Genomic DNA, 21,165 nt, shown 5'->3' with positions numbered 1-21,165 from the left:
ACAAACATTTTGACCAAACATTATTTTGTTGCAGTATCCTGTGTAGTCACATGCTTGACAGATTTTTGATACCTGCTTTACCCTGCCACCCCTTGCCCTCACTGCACCATTCTTCCCTCAGATAAGAGAAAAACATGCTTAAGGGACCCAAGAAATTAAAATCATCAGAAAGTCACTCATTCTTTTTTTGTTAACGCATTTGAAACTGCTAAAGGAGAGGGATTTTCTTCTGGGTAGTATTGCAATACATTATGTAGTTTCTAGGGAAAATAGTTCACTGCGTTTTTTTGGTAACAAGTCAAGTACATATAAATTCAAGTCCAGGTTAAGTAGTTATGCTTTTTGAAGATTTTATATCTGGTGTGGTCTGCTCAGTGTCACCAGGTTTCCACAGCAATATAGCTGTAACATTCCTTCTGAGAGAACTTGCATCGGGCACACTGGAGCAAATTTATGTCATCGACCCCCACAAGGTATTAATCATTCTTTGAGGTCATTTTCAGCTATCAAAGTAAGTGCATCTGAAAAAAATTGCTAAAACTGCTTTCAAGCCAGTTCTCGTGGTTAGTTTTCGTGGCGGAAAAACAAAAGTTGAAAATTCACAAAACAAATTTCTTGGCAGAGAAAGTATGAAGATTGAGATTCAGATGAGGGTGTTGCCATTCATTAGCACACTTACAAAATGTCTGTGTTATGAAAACCAGGGCACACTTAGAGGAAAATAAACAGATTTATCTGGTTACAATTTTATGAGGTACAATGTTGAAAAGTTTCCACTGTGTGTGAAATCCTGACAAGATAATTCAGACATGGCTGGACTGATGTGACTTTTCTGTCTGGTGCTAGAAAACGCAGTAACAGCCAGATACACTTCTCATTTGAGACTAGGCCAGGTTCTAAAGGACTGCTTATATTTTCAAGATTTTATCTTGTAGAAGTCAGACAACCAGCTTTGGTACATGAATGGGAGCTGGTTATTACCTAACTAAATATCTGTAGTCAAACTGAGGGGAATGAGAGTGCTGACATTTAGTCAGGACTATTTCATTGTCAAGTGCCTCAGAACTTGGCTGACAGAGGAATTTCACCTCCATGGAAAAGCCCAGAGGCCTAAACTCTACCTGAATCTGGGCTTGCAGTGTAAGGAGAGGAAGCAGATATTTAAAGGTGGTCTAAGATGTATAAAGATTACAATGAGTCCATGGAAAACAGACTCATAAAGAGTCTTTTATTTGACATTTCTATCTTTATGTGCATATGAGTATTTTGTACTTATATGCATGTAATTTCATTAAGAAATACAGAATTTTAAAAGGAACCACCAACTGAAAGCATCTTTTCTAAACTGTTCTCTCCTACCACTTTCCTCCCCAGCCCTAAGTGAGATCTTATAGCTTGAGGATTTTTTTATGCACAGTTGATTCCAAAGCCCACATCTAAGAGGGAGAGTGCTGGCATCCTTGGTGAAGCTGTTCAGTTTGGGACAAGACTTCCTGGTTCTTACAGGCATTTAAGATGGTTGGGGATGCAATTCAACTATTTCCAAGCAGTTGTCTTCTTGATGTTTCTCATTTTCCAACTGCAGTAGTTTGACAATAGGATTTTTTTCCCTAGTATAAAAATATTTAAGCGTAGTTTATTCCACACTTCTTTGAAACACTTACCAGTGTCTTAAAGTCTTACCCAAATTCATATGTATATTAAGGAGATTTTGCCCAACTTTTTGAGGCTTACCCAATTTATAAGCACAGTGTGAAATATCTCAAAAATAAATCAGGCTGTAAAAGAAGGAATTTAATGTTTTTAGGAACTGGAATTCCTTTTCAGTAGCAACAAATATTGACTAGATTATGTAAAGTGAAGAGTGATTTAATGAATAATTTCCCAAGGCTACTTGGAAGTTTACGTGTCTTCTTCTTGGCCCTGACCAACCCCTTACCCCACAGAACTTCTTTCCAAGAGTCTGGTATCTCATCTCACACTCTTTAGAAATAAGTATGCTTTATTTGTCCATTTTTCCCCGTGTATATAAAAATACAACATAAGACTTTAAATCAACAAATATATAAGTATGTATTTGTTAGACTCAGTCCATATTAGGTACTGTACCAGGCAAACCTTAGGTCAATAAATCAAGTATAGACTTGGTTACTCCAGTATGACAGTGATGGGATTACATGGGGTAGAGGGAAAATTCCAGACAGGAAGATTACTCAGCATTAAGCTGCTATTTACCATGGGTTCACCTAGCAAATGTGACTGTTTCATCCTACCTTAAATATTCTCTACAACTGCCTTTATATCAATGTAGAAGAGAAATACTTGGGATGGAACAGTTCAGTATAGTTTGAAGATGTCTGCCTCTTTAGACTTAGCCTATTTGTTGTCCAACATGCTAATTTCGCTTCTCACTGGCTGCTATAGACTGAATGTTCATGTCCCTCCAGAATTCATATGTTAAATCCTGATACCTAGTGTTAGAGTATTAGGAGGTGGGGCCTTTCCGAGGTGGTTAGAGCATAAGGGTAGAAGATAGAGCCCTCATGAATGGAATTAGTGCCCTTATAAAAGAGGCTCCAGGGAGCTCTCTTGCCCCCTTTTCATCATATGAGGTTACAGTGACGGGCAGCCAGCTTGTGAACCAGGAAGCTGGCCCTCACCACATAGCAAATCTGCTAGGGCCTTGATCTTAGACTTTCTAGCCTCCAGAATTTGAGAAATCAATTTCTCTTGTTTCTAAGCACCCAGTCTCTGGTATTTTATTATCAATCCAAATGGACTGACACTCTGGCTTGTGGCTTACTTTTATAATCTGAAGTGTTGGGTAGTAGCTTTCTTTGATTTTTGAAGAAGGTGATATAGTACTTATTTCATAATTGTGCCTGTGTGTGTGAGAGAGTCTTCCAAATCTAATCATGTAATAGCTGCCATTTGATTTTCACAGTCTTTTTTTATTATAGATATGAGAAGCAGAGTAATAAAATCCATAGAAAATTAGACAATATCATTTTTAGCAAATAATGTACTTTTTCAAATCTAAAGTAACATGAAAAGGTATCATTGATTTACTGACACCTCCTTTAAAAGTCTACTTTTAAAAAGTCCACTACAAAGGTATGCATCAGTTATAAAAAATGCATACTAATTATGGAAATGTTAAAATGTGAAAATAAATCATTGCTTATAATTATGGAAATGCAATAGTTTTTCTTTTTATGTATCAAATTATTTTACTAGACATGATATTAAATTATATTGATTCATAAATACTTGAATGCCACCCATTTATGCTATAACAATACTTTATTATAGTGGGTGGTCAGTCATACAAAAACTTAGAGAATAGAATTCTAAAATGGAAAATGATTGTGCTCTCCCTCTATCTAAACTTGTTCTTGGAACAATTTTGCTTTGAGAACTGTAATAATGCTAAGGTTCACGAACCTTCTCTCAGTCTCCTCAGAAACTTATCCAGATCAGCATTTCCCCATCTTTCATGGAATAAAAGGTGGGGATGTGGTCAGTTTTTCTGGGACATGTTGCCAAAACTTTAAGGTTATATCAACAATAGAGTGGATATAAGAATGAACCATCCTTTCTATTAAGATGGGAGGAAAAGAGACCCAATTTCATTTAGAGGTTTGCTTTGAACATTTTCTCTGTGTTCTGAAGTGACCTGAAGTTGCTTCTACCACCACACCCAATCCCACAAGGATTTTAATTGGCATGCCTGATAATATTGTTTTAAATTTAGTAGGGAAGGCCTCCCACCACTAACTGTTTCTATAGAGCATTATTGAACTCTTGGGGAATTTTTCCTCCAAAGAAAGCATGGAATTCCTCTCTGAAATATTTATTTCTCTAGGACTCCAAATGGAAGTGTCTGGAATAAAAAAGAGAGTGAGAATGAGAGAGTGAGAGAGTAGGAGAGAGACGGGGAGTGGGGGAAGGAAGGAGGGAGAAAGAGATTCTTGGCAAATAACTCTTTTTGGATTTTTGCACATTTGCATTCAGCTGAGAATATATTTGACTTTTGCCAAGTGAGATTTGGAAGATTCTAACAAAAAACTTCAGAAGTGTGAACGAAAATCTACTGATCATTTTCCCTATCTTTGGAAATATACTTATTTCAATTTACCCGATAGGAAGGAAGTAAATGACTATTTATTTGCTCTTTGTTGTCTAATAAGCAGATATCATTGAACCTAAAATCATCTTTTTCTTGAGCTTTTAGGTTGCATCCAAACTCTAAGCTGCAATAATAGACAAGTCACCATTTGGGGTCCTGCCAAGATTTTTTTTTCTGATAGTAATTTTCCAGTAGTACACCCAAATTAAATTCTAAGATGTCCAGAATATTTAGGCCATGTCAAGAGCAGTTGTCCTCTGTTCCGCCATTTAGATGGATGACATACTACCTGTAAGTCTACCCCTATCAAAAACAACTAGTCTACATTTCTTTTTTTTTTCCTCTCTTTTTTAAAAATCTGCATTTCTTTTAATTTGCTCATTCTAGTGTGAAACTTCACTGTTGGATACTTTTAGGGAATATACAACTATGTTTAATTTCCTTCTTATTATATCCTTCAGATGATCTCAAATGACCCACATCCTTTCTTATGCATCCTACAGAGATAATCACCAAAGAGTGGGTTTTGGCTAATAGACACTGATGCCCGGAAGACCAATCAAAATGAAGAGCCAGAGTCAAGATCCCGATTCCTTTCCTGCCATCCCTTCCAAAGTAGCCTTTTTCATGCATCCAGGTAATGCTTGGGCTCTCAATCCAAGATTAAAAACATCTGCTAGAGGACTTGTCAAACAGTCTTGGAACACTTAGTCGAATTCACAGTAACTCCATCTGGGGCTGGTGATACTTACTTCTTTCATATCTTTAATTGTTTCTAGCACCTCCATAGATCAAAGTTCTCTCCATAATCCTTTCTTTCCATCATGGCATATTTACCCATTTTATATCAAAATATATAATCTTTACCATCTGGTTTCATAGAGGAGTATAAATCTTTATCAAAGTAGATTAACATTAAGTAACTTTTTTCCCAGCTCTTTGTGCCTGTATTTCTTATGTGCAAATTTAAGAAAATCATCCTCTCTTCCATGTTAGAATTTAAATGTAGAAACAAGATTCCTGGGCTTTTCTCACTGTGGAATATTTTTACATGTTGCCTTGTGCTTGAATTTAGAAGTTCAAAGGAAGTTAGTGTTTTGTTATCCTTCATCTTCTGTACTAGAATGATATATATTGCTCTTACAACAAATATTACTTGATCTTGATTATAACTTTGCACGTTTAGAAATCTATGTCATGTCATGAAACTATAAACATCAAAAAGACATGATTAGTTTTTAACAATTTTTAGTACTTGGTCCAGTGACTAGTTTGTAGTAGATACTCAGTAAATTATTATATTAATACAATAGATTGTTATATTATTATGTAATCATAATACTCATGTTAAATTATAGATTTTCATGTTAAAATGAAAATCGTAAATTGCCTAAATGTTGTAAAACCTTAAATAATAGGCTAAAATTATTACACATACACATAAATATTATGTAATGATCTGATTCATACAAATGAATGTATCGCTCTAGTTGTGATAATTCATAAGCCCCTATAAAATATTATTTCTGTTTCATCCTCTATCCCTACAATACTTCATATTTTCCTACTAGTACACATCTAATATACTCTTTTGTCTTGTACACAATGTAGTAGTTTTTTGCTTCTACTCACCCCACACTTTCTATCATGCACACAGTCTGGGTTTTTAATATAAACAGCACATTATTTACAAGAAAATAGATGGTTAAATCTTAAAATGTTTGTGCTGTTAATTTATTTTCTATAGCTAAATATTATCTTTTTTATATCACGTTTCTGATTGGATGTCAGTGAGTCACTCTTGAAAACACAGACTGAATTCTCATTAATTACTATCAATAAGATAAATTCACATTCTCTCTAATTCCCAACACTGAAAAGTAGGCATGGACTGAAGAGACACTTTTAAGTGAGAAGACCTTACTATAAAAAGTGTTCTGGAATCTGGTAGACTTAGCCTTTTATCCATTTTGGATAGTTACCAATTCTCTAATCCTAGTGTTAAGGGTAACACCTCAATCATGTTCCTCTTATCCAGGACTAAATAAATGTTTCTTTCTAAGGCAAAGACCCCTTTCAGAGAGCACACCATAAATTCTAAATATACCTCATATTCTTCTATTATGACATACGCCACTGAAAACTATGAAAAATGAGCTAATTTTAAGGCAAAGCTTTGAAAAGATAGCATTACTTATAATAGCATCTATCCTATTGAACTTCAAAGAGTGAAGTATTTCAAGAGCAAATGTCAAGGCTGTGTTGGGGAAATCTGTAGAGAGAAAAGAAAAGAAATATCTAAGGTCATGTGTCTACACCAAGTTTTATTGAAATTATAGCTCAAGAAACTTTGGGATTTTGATGTAACATCATATTTACATTGATAAAGTGAAACATTTATGTTTGGACCATTAAATTTACAAATACATAGTTATCTAAAAAATAGAAATAATTTTTAAATATTTACAATGGTACTCTTTTATCCCCTGATTTACTGTAGCTGTAAAAAGTGCCTCAAAGAGGAGAAAGATCCTTGAAGTGGGAATCCAAAGACATATTTTAATTCAGTGTCTGATACTAACTAGATAATATGATCATAGGCAATATATTTTTTCCTCTGGGCCTCTTATGTAAAATTAAAGGAGTGAACTATATAATTTTTAAAGTTCCTTTAAACATTGAAATTGTATGATCATATAGAAATGTTTAGATTACAATCATTCTACTCAAGCCAATGCCACATAAACTCTGCAGTGTCATCCCAACTCTCAACTGTAAAAGCTGAGTGAGGAGGCTAAAATTCACTCTCCTGAGGTGGTAATGAGGCACCTCAACACCCCCAAATGCTGATGTCAGGGAAAACCAAGTAGCAAGCTGGGACTTTCATCCCTACAGACCACTAATAAGCCCTTATTCTAACCCTCAGTGTCAGTGGAGACCAACTAGGGAGCCTAGATTTCCACTCCCACCCAGGAGTAATAAGACATCCATCCCTTCCCCTGTTTCCTGGGTGGTGTCAGAGTAGCCCTGGTGGAAAGTCAGGACTTTCACAATAGCTAAGCCCACCCAGCAGTAATGAGGAGCTTTCTTTCTTGTGTCAATGGAGGATAGGTGGGAAATTGGACTTTAACCACCACCTAACAATAATGATGAACTGCCCCCCCTTCCCTGCCAGAACAGTGTCAGCGAAAGCTAGCTGAAACAGAAGATTTAAATAAGATCTGAGTCTCAGAAGGTAATGCAAAAATGTCCTGGTTGCAATAAAATATCATTCATCATACCAAAAACCAGGATGATGCGAAGAAATAATCAAAGGATTACTAACATCAAGATGACGTAAATGTTAGAATTATTTTACAAATATCTTTTTTTTTTTTTTGAGATTTTATCTATTTATTTGACAGAGAGAGAGACAGCCAGCGAGAGAGAGAACACAAGCAGGGGGAGTAGGAGAGGAAGAAGCAGGCTCCCAGTGGAAGAGCCTGATGCGGGGCTCGATCCAAGAATGCTGGGATCACGCCCAAAGCCGAAGGCAGACACTTAATGACTGAGCCACCCATGTGCCCCCTATTTGACAAATATCTTAAAAGAGCCATCATAAAAATACTTCAGTGAGCGACTAAAAACATACTTGAAGCAAATGAAGAATTAGAAAGTCTTAGCAAATAATTGATGATGTAAAGAAGAACCAAATGGAAATTTTATGACTGGAAAATACCATGATCAAAATTAAAAGCCTCAACGGCAGAGAGTAAGGGACAAAGGGAAGGATAGCTATAATTGAAATTACTCAATTTGAACAACAGAGATTAAATAAACTAAACATAAATGAACAGAGCCTCAGGGACTTTAGAGATTATAACAAAAGATCTAATATTAATGTCATAGAATATCTAGAAGGAGGAGAGAAAAGGGCAAGGCTGAAAAAATACTAAGAAATAAAGGCTGAAAACTTCTCAAATTCAGCAAGAGATATAATGAGCCCCACAGAAATTAATGTCAAAGCGCATCAAAATTAAAAATACTGAAAATTAAGGACAAACCTTGAAGCAGTCAGAGAAATACAACACCTCATATGTAGGAGAAAAACAATTAGAATGACAGACTTCTTTCAAGAATGCATGGAAACAAGAAGGAAGTGAGACAATATTTATTTTTCAGGTGTTATAGGAAAAAATTGTCAACTCAATCTTACAGCTAGTGAGTATCTCTCACTAAGAGAGATTTACTCTTAGTGAGACAAACTAAGGGAGTTTGTCCCAGGAGGCTACCCTAAAAGAATGGCTAAAGGAATTTCTCTAAACAGGAAGGAAAACATTTTGAGAAGCAACCTTAGAATATCAGAAATAAAGAACATAATAAGCAAAAAACATGAATAAATATAATTGGCTTTTATTCTCCTTTTGATTTTTAAAAAAAATTATGTTGATGGTGGAAGCAAAAATTATAAAACTGTCAAATATGGTTCTAAATATATGTAGAGGAAATATTCAAGACAATTATGTTATAAATGGGTGAGGGTAATAAGAAGTAAGGGAAGCTAGGTTCTCTATACCTCACTCGAACTGCTAAAATGAAGACCACAATAAAATGTGGTGTATGTGTAATGTAATACTTAGAGCAACCACTAAGAAACCTATACAAAGAGGTATACTCAAAATATTACAGATATATCAAAATAGAATTCTAAAAAATGTTCAAGTAACTCACAGGATGGCATGAAAAATAAAACAGAGAAATGAAGAACAGAAGGAGCAAACCAAAACAAAGTGGCAAACAAAATCCCTACATATATCGATAGCAACACTAAATGTAAAAAATCTAAATATGCCAATTAAGAAATGGAGATTTGGCAGATTGGATTAAAAAACATGACCCAACCATATTCTGTTGACAGTAAAATTACTTCATGTAAAATGGAAAAGGTAGGTAGAAAGTAAAGGGATGGACAAAGATTTATCATGTAATATTAATCAAAGGAAAGCAGGAGTGACTACACTAATATAAGACTTCAGGACAAAGAAAATGACCAGAGACAGAGAGGGACATGATGTAATTATAAGAGGACCAATCCATAAAGACATAGCAATCTTCAATATGTATGCACTAGATAATAGAGAAAATCAGTAGGAAAACAACCTCACGGAACTGAAAGGAGAAAGAGACAAATCCACTATCAGAGTGGACCTAGGGCTTGACAATAAATTCTTAGACTTGACACAAAAAGCACAATCCATAAAAAAGAAACACTGATAAATTGGACTTAAACAAAAATTAAAGATTTCTTCTGCAAAAGATCCTGTTTAAAACATGAAAAGATAAGCTACAGGCTGTAAGTCCATGCCAGAATGGTTGGTTTCTGATGAAAACTCTCTTCCTGGCTTGCAGATGGCAATGTATCCTCACATCTCAGAGCTGGGGGCTGGAGAGGATTTCTTCTTTTTCTTATAAGAGCACTAATCCCATTATAAGGACCCCACCCTTATGACCTCCTCTAATTCCAACTACTTCCCAAGGATCACATCTCCAAATACCATCACATCGGGGGTTAGGGCTTCAACGTGTGAATTTGGGAAGGAGGACACAAGCATTTAGTCCATACAAAGGAGGAAGACTAAAAATCCCCAAATTAGAAAATAAATAGTTGAATACTTAGATATGTGGGCAATTTCATATTAACCCCCCGGATCTATAAGGTGACAATTTTAGAGCTCAATTGGAATTGGGAAAGAGTTTAAAAGAATTGCAATAAGCCCTTTGGTGTTTTCCATGAGGATAATCAACAGCATTGTTTGATTATGTTTATATGGACAAATATGTTTGTTTATGGATAATGTTAGGTCTCCTTGAATGAATATCTTCTATGTAAATAGACCTGAAATTCATACTATTCAAAATTATCTGTTGGTTTAGATTATTTTACATTACACCTTTTGTATGATATTGAAACATGGTGGTCTCTGCAGATCTGCATTCCCAGCCCCACATTAGATGAGTTTCCAGTGAAGCTGTCTAGGGAGCTGGGCTCTAGATAAATATAGAAAAATACTAGATACGATGTTGAGAAAGAATACCCACACCTTGATGTTTATGGAAATATGATTGCTGCTTTTAGGATTAATTCTCCTCTACATTTTTTTTTATTTTAAAAAGGGAACTTAAAATAACTTAAGCACGGTGCCAGCTGCACATTGGATACAGATGGGAATTCCCAAGTAACTTGTGCTATTACTACAAAAACTACAGACAATCCATGTCTAAAAATTTTAAAGGGAATCTTTAAATTACTCAAAGAATTTGGGGTTTGAAATAATTCCATACTGAACAAAGTTTACAATGAGCAGTCAGAAATGATCCTGGTGAATGAAACTATAGACATTCAGAAAGGGAGAGAAGAAAAGAAAAAAAAAAATAATGAGGAAATGAAGAACACTTTTTAAATAAATGGAGATGAAGAATTTGTGTTAAACATTTTGTAATTGTGGGAAGTGGGAGAATGCCTAGTGATCAGTATAAATATTGACCAAGAGTTGGTAATTACTGAGGAATAGTTGATAAAAGTGTTCTTAAAGTCACTATCTGCTATTTTACAGATAAGCAAATACTTTATGTGACATCTCCCCCTCCTAATATCATCACACCGGGGGGGTAGGATTTAATGTACAAATTTTGGAGGGACACAAACATTCCATCAGAATGTCAAAAATGTCAATAGAGGTTTTGATGGTCGTGGTGGTGTTTTGTTTGTTTTCAAGCACAAGCGTAGATAAAAGAAGTAAGGAAATATGTGTGCATACTTATGGCCTTTTTTCTCTCACAAAAGGTAGAGTATAATAGAAAATTGTTGTACCTTGGTTTTTTTTAAATCTAATGTAATGATACCCTTGAAATCCCTCAATATCAGTTGATAGAGATACTCACTCCTTATAGCTTGGTGGTCTTCCATTGTATGAAAGTGCCTAGTTTATTCAACCACTGTCCTATGTATGGGCATTTAGGTCATTTCTAATATTTTGATATTGCAAATAATACTGCAGTGAAAACCCTTGAGCATATATGTTTTTATATTTTGGGGGATGTATCCTTAGGTTAAATTATTAAAAATGGAATTGGTGGACAAAAATTAAATATGAGCATCTTTTTGTAGGTTGAAGGGTCATTCGTGTATAAATTGTCTCTTTGTAATCTTTGCACACTTTTCTAATTGATTTTGGCCTTTTTATCTCTTGTTTTTTAAGAGTTCTTTACTACTGGTGGTGATTCTAAGAGACACACTGGTATGTTGTAATAAATGCCCAAGCAACATTATAATGAAAATTAAGAACTGAAATTTGCAGATGATTTCCTTCTTTTAAAAAAGAAAAGCAAATATAAGACCATCCCTAGAAAATAATACCCTCTATCCATTGCTTTCCAGTCTAGCTTGTTGCAGGGAAGAGAAGAAAACAAGAGCTCGCCAGCCCCCTGAGAACTGTATGTAACTCAGGTAAGCCTACAAGAACATCTTCTGTGTTTCAACGTCATCTTTCTTATATGATGAGAAACAAACATACAGTTGAACAATTCTCTTTGGAATAATCCATGTGGAATTTATAAATATGTCGATTCTTATTTGGTTTATATAGACTACAGTTCTCCATATATTGTTCCATTTAAACTTGATTATCATTGTCAAAGAAGTCCACTGCCCAGAACACTGCCTTCATAGATACTTTCTGTGGTACCTCATTACAACAGAAATTGTCTTTATTTCCATATCATTCTTCAGACCATACCCCTCTCATTTTCCCCCTTGGTGATCTTTATTATTACTAGCCTATTATTCTAACTTATAGTTATCAGGATCATAGCACATTGGATTCCCTAAGTATATATTTTTACATATTATTAGTAGTAACATCAGCCAACTTTCTTCCTTCCTCCCTTCCTCTCCCTCTTTCCCTCTTTCTTTCCTTCCCTCCTCCCTCCTTTTTCCCTCCCTCCTGTCTTCTTTCCTTCCTTTTCTGTACCATGTTCATATGTCTTCTCAGACCCAAGTTTATACCACATAAGGCCTTTCTCTGTCATAACTTCCTCATTTCAGAGATATTTCAGCATGGATGTGTAGACCGTGCACTTCAGATTACAGAACAAACGAAAGTGCCTAAAACTAAAATCAGGTGCTGCTGATTCTGTTAGACTCTCCTACATATTTGCGTTCTTTATTACCACATGTTTAGAGATTCAGGTTAAAGCCTGAATTTTTATGGCAACGAGGATGTGTTTATGTGTATTTTTCATTTCATTTGGAAATTGGCTGATAGAAGATTTACTGGTGAGAACACCAACTTAGATAAAATAAAAATCAACTCAACAGCGCCATGTATCACATGCTTACAAACTGAACGCTCACACTTTTGCAGTTTATTACCCCTGCCTCAGTACTCTTCCACTATTTTGAAACCTTTTATTCATTATTTCTCCATTTTCCTTTTTGCTACTATCCAGATTCATCCCCATTCTGATTATAAATAAGTTGCTTCTTGACATACGTACTCAGTCTGCAACCTGAGATAGAATTTCTTTCAAAAGGAATCAGATTTATCTCAACTAATGAGTCATTAAGTTTCATATCTATTGCCAAGTACATATTATCTTTTATTCAATATGATGTGCTGAATGCAGAAACTTCCCTGAATGCCAAAATATTGTTTCTCTCTTTCCACACTCTTTCTCCGGGGATCCATACATTTGTTCACTCACCTCAGCTCTGACCCACATGCCTGCTGTTTCCATCCCAGCCATCTCCATGAGCTGCCAATCACACTGCATTTGGCCAGAAGGCTTGGGCCTTTTGAATTTGTACAGCCAAATATCCAGAGACTGGGCTCACTCCACCTAATACTTTTGGATTTTGGTTTCGGCATTGTTTTTCACACAGACTTCCAGAAATGAGAAGTGGCTTTACCAAATCCCCATGCCACCTGGCTCTTTCTACTTCTTTATATTTCGCATTTTCCCAGCTACAATGTAGCAACCAACCTAAGAATAGGTAGCAAAAGACTCTTGGGGGTGCGTTGAATTTCACAATGAATGTGTGCTGCCTGACTACTGGTTAGGGGGCTTATTTACTAAAAATTTTACAATTTTTTGTTTTCTTCGAAGCCATCTCAGCAAGAGCTTTTGACTTTCAGTGGTAGGAGATAGAATGGTGACAGGTTGGGGTGCCTGGGTGGCACAGTGGTTAAGTGTCTGCCTTCGGCTCAGGGCGTGATCCCAGCGTTATGAGATCGAGCCCCACATCAGGCTCCTCCGCTATGAGCCTGCTTCTTCCTCTCCCACTCCCCCTGCTTGTATTCCCTCTCTCGCTGGCTGTCTCTATCTCTGTCAAATAAATCAAATCTTTAAAAGAAAAAAAAAGAATGGTGACAGGTTGGCATGAGGTAGCTTTTGCCAGTTGAATAAAAAGAACCTAAGACTTTGGAGAAATTATCTAGGAATAGCCAGACATCATTTCCTTTAGGAACTCTTTGTAGTTCTGTTGAGCGGCTGTAAACTACTAAAGGTAGCCTATTTGCTTCTCACAGTGGCATTCTGTTTGCTTCTCAAGATTTGGAGTGAAAGAATTGGGAAATAGCAGATTACTATGTTTCATTACCTCACATTTGATGATGCTTATTGTTAGGATATGCAAATACCAGTCAATTTGACCAGAAGGATTAAAGAATACCATTTCATCATAGATAATTTGTTGCTTGTGCCTCATGACTATAAAAAAATAATAATAATTTAATTCCTTGACTCCATCCCCCTAAAATGGGGGATCTGTTATTAGTTAAAACTATTATCCTTCCTGTAGAGAATAGTTTTGCTGCCTTTCTTTTAACAGGTTTTTAAGTCATCACAGATCCCAAATGGAGATAGCCCTGTAACATCTTCCTCCTATAAGCTGAGAAATCAGAATTACAGAACACTAACTCTCAGTGGTACGCATTTGACACAATTTTCTCATCTGCATCTGGACCAAAATACACCCTGCATTTTTCTCTTGTGGACACAGGGAGCTAAGGCTGCAGGCCATATCATGATGACATCCATGAGGTTTCTGAGTTTCTATGGAGTCATCATAGTGGCCTGGTATTTGGCCCTCAGCTTTTTGTGTCCGGGATTTCAGGATATCAATTCTATGTTGAGATCTTGAGAAGCTTACGAGTCTGATTATATATGTACCAGAAATACATTTATAAGGCAGTTTTCAGATATATGTATTTATCTTGGAACACATCTTTCCAATAATCAAAAAGACCATTTCTGCTATACAAGATACCCCACTCCTAAGATCAAACCATTTAGAAGCCAAATTAGCAAGCAGGAATTGTTTAAGGGCTAGGAGATCGTACAGAAGGACTGGAGTGGGGTTGGAGGCTTCTTCATTAAGCCCTTTGAACGCTGTTGCTCTGCAGATTAGGATGGGATGTATTGCTTGAATCTTCCGCACACAGTCTCCCTCACACACTCGCTTATTCTGTTATTCTCTTGCTCCTTCTCTTTTTGTCTGTTCCTTTCTAAAATTGTTCTGATAACCACTGGTACATTTTTTTTTTCTGGCAAGCTCTCTTTGTCTCATATTCCATTATAACTACCTTTCATTTTCATTGCAATAGCACCTTTCTTCATTTCAACATAATTTCATACTATGTTACAACTCACAAGGGTATACATTTTTTAAAAACTGCCCAGCAGAGTTGCTATTTCCCAGTTTTTAAAAGATTAATACTATTGATAAAATTTCCAAATACTTTTTTTTTTGCCTTAAATAATTTTGGACAAAGAATCCAATCTATCCATGGTGTACATATTCTACTTCGCTTTCCTCACAGCTGCTGAAATTTCCTTTGGGAGTCCATCTGTCTTTTAGGACTTTAAACCGTATACATCTGGACATAGCTCCCCAATGGCTCTTTTACAAGAGTCATTGAAATTAGAAGTGCCATCTTCAGTGAAAGTGCGTGGGAGAGCAAACTGCCTTTGGCTCCCGGAGCCATAACCAACAATTTTATCAAATAAGGAATAGATTAGAGAGCCAGTGTTGTGTGCAGTTCAGAAATCAGTTTCTCTTGCCAGAGGTTTGGATTTGAACTACAGCTCCACTGTTGCCTCAGTGGTGGAACTATGGGTCAGTTCCTTCTTAGCTTTATTTTTCCTGTCTATAAAGGGTGGAAGCTAAAGCTCTCTTTCCCTGCTGCTCCCTCCATCCCACACCACCACTAGACTTGTTGTAAGGCTTCAGTGAGAAAACACCAAGCACTGAGGACAGTGACCAGCAGGGGCTAGTCATCAGGAAGTGTTGGGCCACGTGTTAACATGAGAATCGGGATAAGAATGCGGGACGAATTGTCTGCTGCCAACTCAGCATCATAACTACACCTTTCTAAGGTCTGGGAAATGGCGTTCCCCAAACTCCCCTTCCTTATTTCATTCTGGGTAAGATTTCCCTTTTTCCTTTGAGAGGAAGTTGCATGAGGTTTGGACGGCAGAAGAGAAGTTAAACATATTATTGTCTGGGTGTGGTGGCAGCCAGACTTGTAGGCAAGCATGAGAATCACAGCAGCTTTTTCATGAGCAAATGAGAACTACCCATATCATAGCTTCATATGGCAGAGGTCTTTCCTGACTCTCCAGACCAACTTCCCTGACTTTCCAGCTTCAGTGCCCTCGATTTTCCATGGAAACTCTCTGATCCTCCCATTCCAGATCTTCCAACATCCTTATAAAACCTAATTTCTAAGTGAAACCTTTTATTCTTGGAAGAGTTACACTAGTGGGTCTGTTTGCCTGTCTGACCTCAGCCTGATAAGGTGGCTTTGGTCAGATTCAGGAAGATGCTGGAAAGTGGAGCTCACCTGAAACAGGGCAACTGCCCCTGTCCTCCATTGAGAAGGCTTATTTACAGATTATTTGAATATTTTTCTCGCCCATTAGACTATGGCACCAAGTCTCATGCATGGCCCATAGTAAGAACTCAGTAAACATTTCTTTTTTCTTTTTTTTAAAGATTTTATTTATTTATTTGACAGAGAGAGAGACAGCCAGCGAGAGAGGGAACACAGGCAGGGGGAGTGGGAGAGGAAGAAGCAGGCTCATAGCATATGAGCCTGATGTGGGGCTCGATCCCAGGACTCCGGGATCACGCCCTGAGCTGAAGGCAGATGCTTATCGACGGAGCCACCCAGGCACCCCTCAGTAAACATTTCTTGAAAGCCAGCATGTACGTGTGACTGCTTTTGTTTGGCCTTCCACTTATTCCCCATCTTCTCAGACGTGCTCTTTCCTCCTCTTCCACCACTGGGTAGTTGAACAAGAGCCGCAGTCTTGTGGTCACATTGTTCCTTGTTCGTTGTTCACATCACATCTATCTAATCAAAATTTTTCTGAAGAGTTTTTCAAGTGGAAACTCACAGAAGGGCCTCATTATAGCCTGGAAGCTAACCAGGAGCCCGTGTTTCAACAGTGTGAAGTTTGTCTGGAAGCAGGAAGTGGGTCCGAACATAGTAGGCACGTGAAATGGTGAGAGGATCCTGTCAGTATTCGAATCCCCTCGCTGCCTGGCGGAGGATGGCATATTCCTCACCATTACAGTTTGGTTGTGAAGGCTGATACATCACCTTTCCTGCCTAAGCAAGTGTGAATTGAGTTTCTGTCATTGCACAGAAAGATGTATCTGCTTGTACCCCACTAATTTTGTCATGCCCCCACTCCTGCCTTCACCTTTCTCTGTGCCCTTAACAGCCACTTTTGGAAGAAGAGAAATGATAGAGGCAAAAGTTAGAGTTGAATTAGATAAGAAAATATGGGCACCTGTAAAAAGAAGACAGGACGAGTATTACTGAGTGGTCCTCAAAGACTAAGCTATGAGAGAGCAAAATTAAGATGAATTTTTTTAAGTTTATAAATAAATGCATTCTGTTCTGGCAAAAATAACCAAACCAAAAGCTAGTGTTAGGACAGCCATTCAGTTTCCCATTGTGTTAGTTATCTCACTCTCCAGATCCACGCTAACTTAATAACTCCATTGAATCACATGCTTGCCATGTTGTATCATAATTTTTCTACCTACTAGCTGTTCTACTTTACTAATCTGTAATCTCTGGCAGAGCAGAGATCGTATTTTATTTGTCTGCACATTTCCAGCATCTGGAGTATTGCCTACCCCACAGTAGGTCATTGGTAATTTTATGTTGAACAAATGAAATGTACCTACACAAAGTGTGTAATAAAGCAATATCTCTGTCTTGACACACTTTTTTAAAAAGATCAGTTGGCACATTCGATCAAAGAAATATTGTACACATTATAGTTTAATGAGGAATTTGGACAATTTTTTGATATTTTGATTATATGGGAAAATATATACATACATATATGTATGATGAAATATATATAATTTCCATGCACCACTTTAAAATATTTTTTAGAATTCAGACTGAAAAAATTTGGAAATACTATGAGGTAATTCTTTAGTGTGTCTTCCCTATCTTTCTCCCTTTCTTTCTTATTTCCAAGTAGCAGGCCATATGCTCCAGGAGCTGTAGATAGTAAGATGTGCAAGTTCTCAGTCCTTCCTTAAGACAGATGCTGGAGTCTAGTGACAGAGAGTAGAGACAGACACACTAGCGTCTACCTGTCTATCTGTTCTCTCACATGCTTAGAGTTATTAGAGATAAATATTATTTTATTATCAAATGACCAGCAAAGGACCCAATAGCAATAGTGAGTTTGTGTCTTAGAGTAAAACCTGACTCAGTTGTCAGCTCTCAAAATATGGAAAGATGCTATAAATATTTAACAACCTAACAAAAGTGGGAAAGAATACGTAGAGTGAATGCTCTGGAATAAGAATAATGATAACAATAATATCTGATGTTTAGAGTGCTAAGTGCCATGAACTCTGATAAATATATTACATATAATATCTATATTACTGTATACCTACAATAGTCAACAGGAGGTAGATATAAATTATTATATATATTGCAAACACAGAAAACTGTGCTAAAAGGTGTTAGGTAGCTTTCCCAAGATCATGTAGCTAACATGTGATAGAGCCAGCATTCAAACCCAAAGATGTCTATCTGCAGAGCCAGCATTCTTTCGTAAAACAGGGAGGCAGAGTGTCAAAAATACACTTGACAAAGAGAAAAATCATGCTGTTAGAACTGATAATATGGAGTGTGGACCCTAAGAAGCTGTGTGGAACAGGGTCTAATAGAAGCCTCATGATAGAAAACATGCATTTAGAAGGGTTGGGGATGAAGTTTAAATATATTAGAAAAGATTATAGCAGTTAAAGGCCAAGGTTCACAATGTCAGAGGTGGAAAACAGTCTTCAATAAATATTTAACTAAAATATGGCATAAATATGCTACAATAGAAAGGATGATGATCTTCATCGAGTCATTGCAGACTTTTCAAAGGTTGGAAAAAAATATTCTTTTATCCACTTTGAAATGTTTACTCTACAAATATCTAAGATAAATAAATTAGAAATACACAGATTAGCAACAAGGTTGCTCCTAGACAGAGAGGCTCCATTTAAGCTACAAAGACTGAGAGTCTGGAAGAGATAGTTCATTGAGGAAAAGTAGAGTTTTCTTATCAAAGAAAGTGATACTGAGCAGGAAAAATAAAAGCAGATATTTGCTTCATGTACCATTTGAAATATATGTCTGGATTTTGTCTAGAATATTTAGCTGGAATTTCAAGGGCTTTGACTCCACTAGTTTTTTTTTGTTTTTTTGTTTTTTTTTTTCTTTCTACCCTTGGCTTTACATGTGCCTTGTCACTCCCAGCTGTAGCCTCAGCCATCATAAAAGAGCTCGGATGTTGTGGTAGAAAGAGCACCAGATTCAGAATCATCCATAACAGGCAGGAGTCTGTATATTCTTTGATTTGGCTACAACGCATCAAACATCAACTGAATTTGTTCTAAATCAAGAGATAGGGGACTCTAGGACCCATTCAGTTTTAAAATTCTGTTTTTCTTCACTGGTCCTCATCCCCTTAAGTTGTCAAATTCCTTCCCTACAGCACTCCTCCCACAGCCATCCCGAGCTGGTACTTCCTTTTCCTGTACATCTTGGCGTATGAACTCATGGTCTTTGCCAAGTAAGTTTTGTGAAGGTTAAAATATCTATTTATTTGAACATTTACATGTCAGCTCAGCTCTGAATTATTTTTTAAGGTGTTATGGACATTGTACACTGTGACAAATATATATTAAAGCCTCCATATGTAGTTGTTTGATGGACTAGAAGCTGCCAAGCCACTTCACTCTTATAGTGGAAGAAAGTAATCTGTCTCTAAGAATTGTTTTTATCATGAGAAATCAGTTAGCACAGTTTTATTTTACAGAGGAGGAAATTGAAATGAGGGTTAGCTGAGATTCTTGTCTAGGTCATACCTCATGTATTCTAAATCTAATTTTCTTCCATCTATACCACATAAATATTTTCTATAAAATGTATGTTTGAAATTAGCAGCCCAGCAAGCTGATTCTTCTTCCAAATGCCTATCCATTTATTCAACCATCATGTGTTTTGTGCCTACTGTGTGTCAAGCCCTATGCTGGGCATAGGCAATAGAAAAAGAGAAGCCAGTGATTGCTCTATTGATTGGCCTATGAGGTAGTGATAGGGTGCCTGAGGGCAACAAAATGGCACAGAGAATATACTGTGAGGAGTAGAATGATGGGCCAGGATATAATGTAGGAAATACAGTGAGAAGCATTTAATCCAGACCAAATGGGACAAAAAGAGGTTTTTTGAGGTAATAAGAAACGGTATAGAAATCAGCCAGGCACAGAAGAAAGAATGGACATTTTAGGCAAATGAAGCAGGGTACACAAAAGCAAAATGAGATGAAGCTGCCTCAACCCTTTGGAGAAGAGCAAATGGCTCAGCCTGGCTGGGACCAGGGCAAAGGGAAGACTCTACGTAAGAATTCTTCTTCTGTAAAATAATAAATAGATTGATATTATACTTTAAAGAAACATGCAATCAATCACAAAGTTAAAAGGGTTAAAAAAAAAAAAAGGAGGTGTGATAATATAAGGCCTGAAAGAACAAGATCAGTCCCAGAAGGAAGGAAAATGAGAGAGAGAAGCATGAAAGTATCTTGACCTTTGGTCGCTGGGAAGCAGAGGAAGGTCTCTCTGTGGTCCCCCCAGCACAAATCAGTCAGCCAAGGTGAAAGTCACCTGAAGAAACAGACATAAGTCACTGTGTGCGTTTATTTTCCCTACCACAATCCAGAAGGAGGACCAAATCAATTCAGAATCTGTGGCTTTGCCTGCATGAGTGATAGCAGGTCGTTTTCAGTGGGCCAAGTCCAGCACTGTATTTATTCAGCGCTGAAATGCAGTGAGGGAACAGGGAGTTGGTTGGCTTCCAGAATTATGAAATAAAACATTTGGCCACAAAATTAACCAAATGAACAAACGTCTTTTGAGGTTTGTTGTGGTAGCTGCATTTTGCATCAAGCCTACTTTGGGATGTATAGGATTTTCCTCTTATACTCCATCGATTGGCCTCGGCCACTGAAAATCATTAATGTCAGAATATAGACAATATTGTGTATTATGAAATCCTCAGTCTTTTCCCTGAACTCCAACAGAAATCGATACCTGGGTCACTATAAAGGCGATTTGCTTTCAACACTGGTCATCTCACCAGGGAGGTAAGTCTGTAAAATTTTTTTAATTCCCCAAAGCCAATATTAACACACACCCTGAAGCTCTATTCACTTGAATCTGTCGGTTTCCTTTGTCAGCTGAGGTTGAAATTGGCTACACAACTAGACTTAATTAGGTTGCATTCTCTTGGCTCTGGATTTTATTACTTTTCAATAAATGCCTGATAAAAATGAGATAGGCCCACCCGCTCTATCAAAATCTTCAACTTGGGAAGGAATACATTCAAGTCGTTTTCAATATTCTTTGTATCTGTTGTGAATCCTAAAGCAATTCTAAAACCCGCTTTTTAATAAGAGCAATAAATTAC

The 21,165-nt window shown here is 36.9% G+C and overlaps 1 long non-coding RNA gene across 2 annotated transcripts in view; it reads left to right on the top strand.

Moving 5' to 3' along the window:
* Positions 1-21,165, top strand: part of LOC123789198 (uncharacterized) — a 437,093-nt gene that overhangs the window by 322,457 nt on the left and 93,471 nt on the right. For both annotated transcript variants that reach the window (XR_015723948.1, XR_006778714.2), the window contains exons 3-6: positions 4,633-4,766; positions 11,547-11,615; positions 19,196-19,273; positions 20,780-20,842. This is a non-coding gene — a long non-coding RNA (uncharacterized LOC123789198). The remainder of the gene's footprint in view (positions 1-4,632; positions 4,767-11,546; positions 11,616-19,195; positions 19,274-20,779; positions 20,843-21,165) is intronic.

The sequence above is a fragment of the Ursus americanus genome, chromosome 3 (assembly GCF_024610735.1).
Source record: "Ursus americanus isolate L20-20 chromosome 3, mUrsAme1.1.p, whole genome shotgun sequence".
Lineage (NCBI taxonomy): Eukaryota > Metazoa > Chordata > Mammalia > Carnivora > Ursidae > Ursus > Ursus americanus.
The sequence above is the reverse complement of the archived record's forward strand: the minus strand, read 5'-3'. Positions and strand labels throughout refer to the sequence as shown.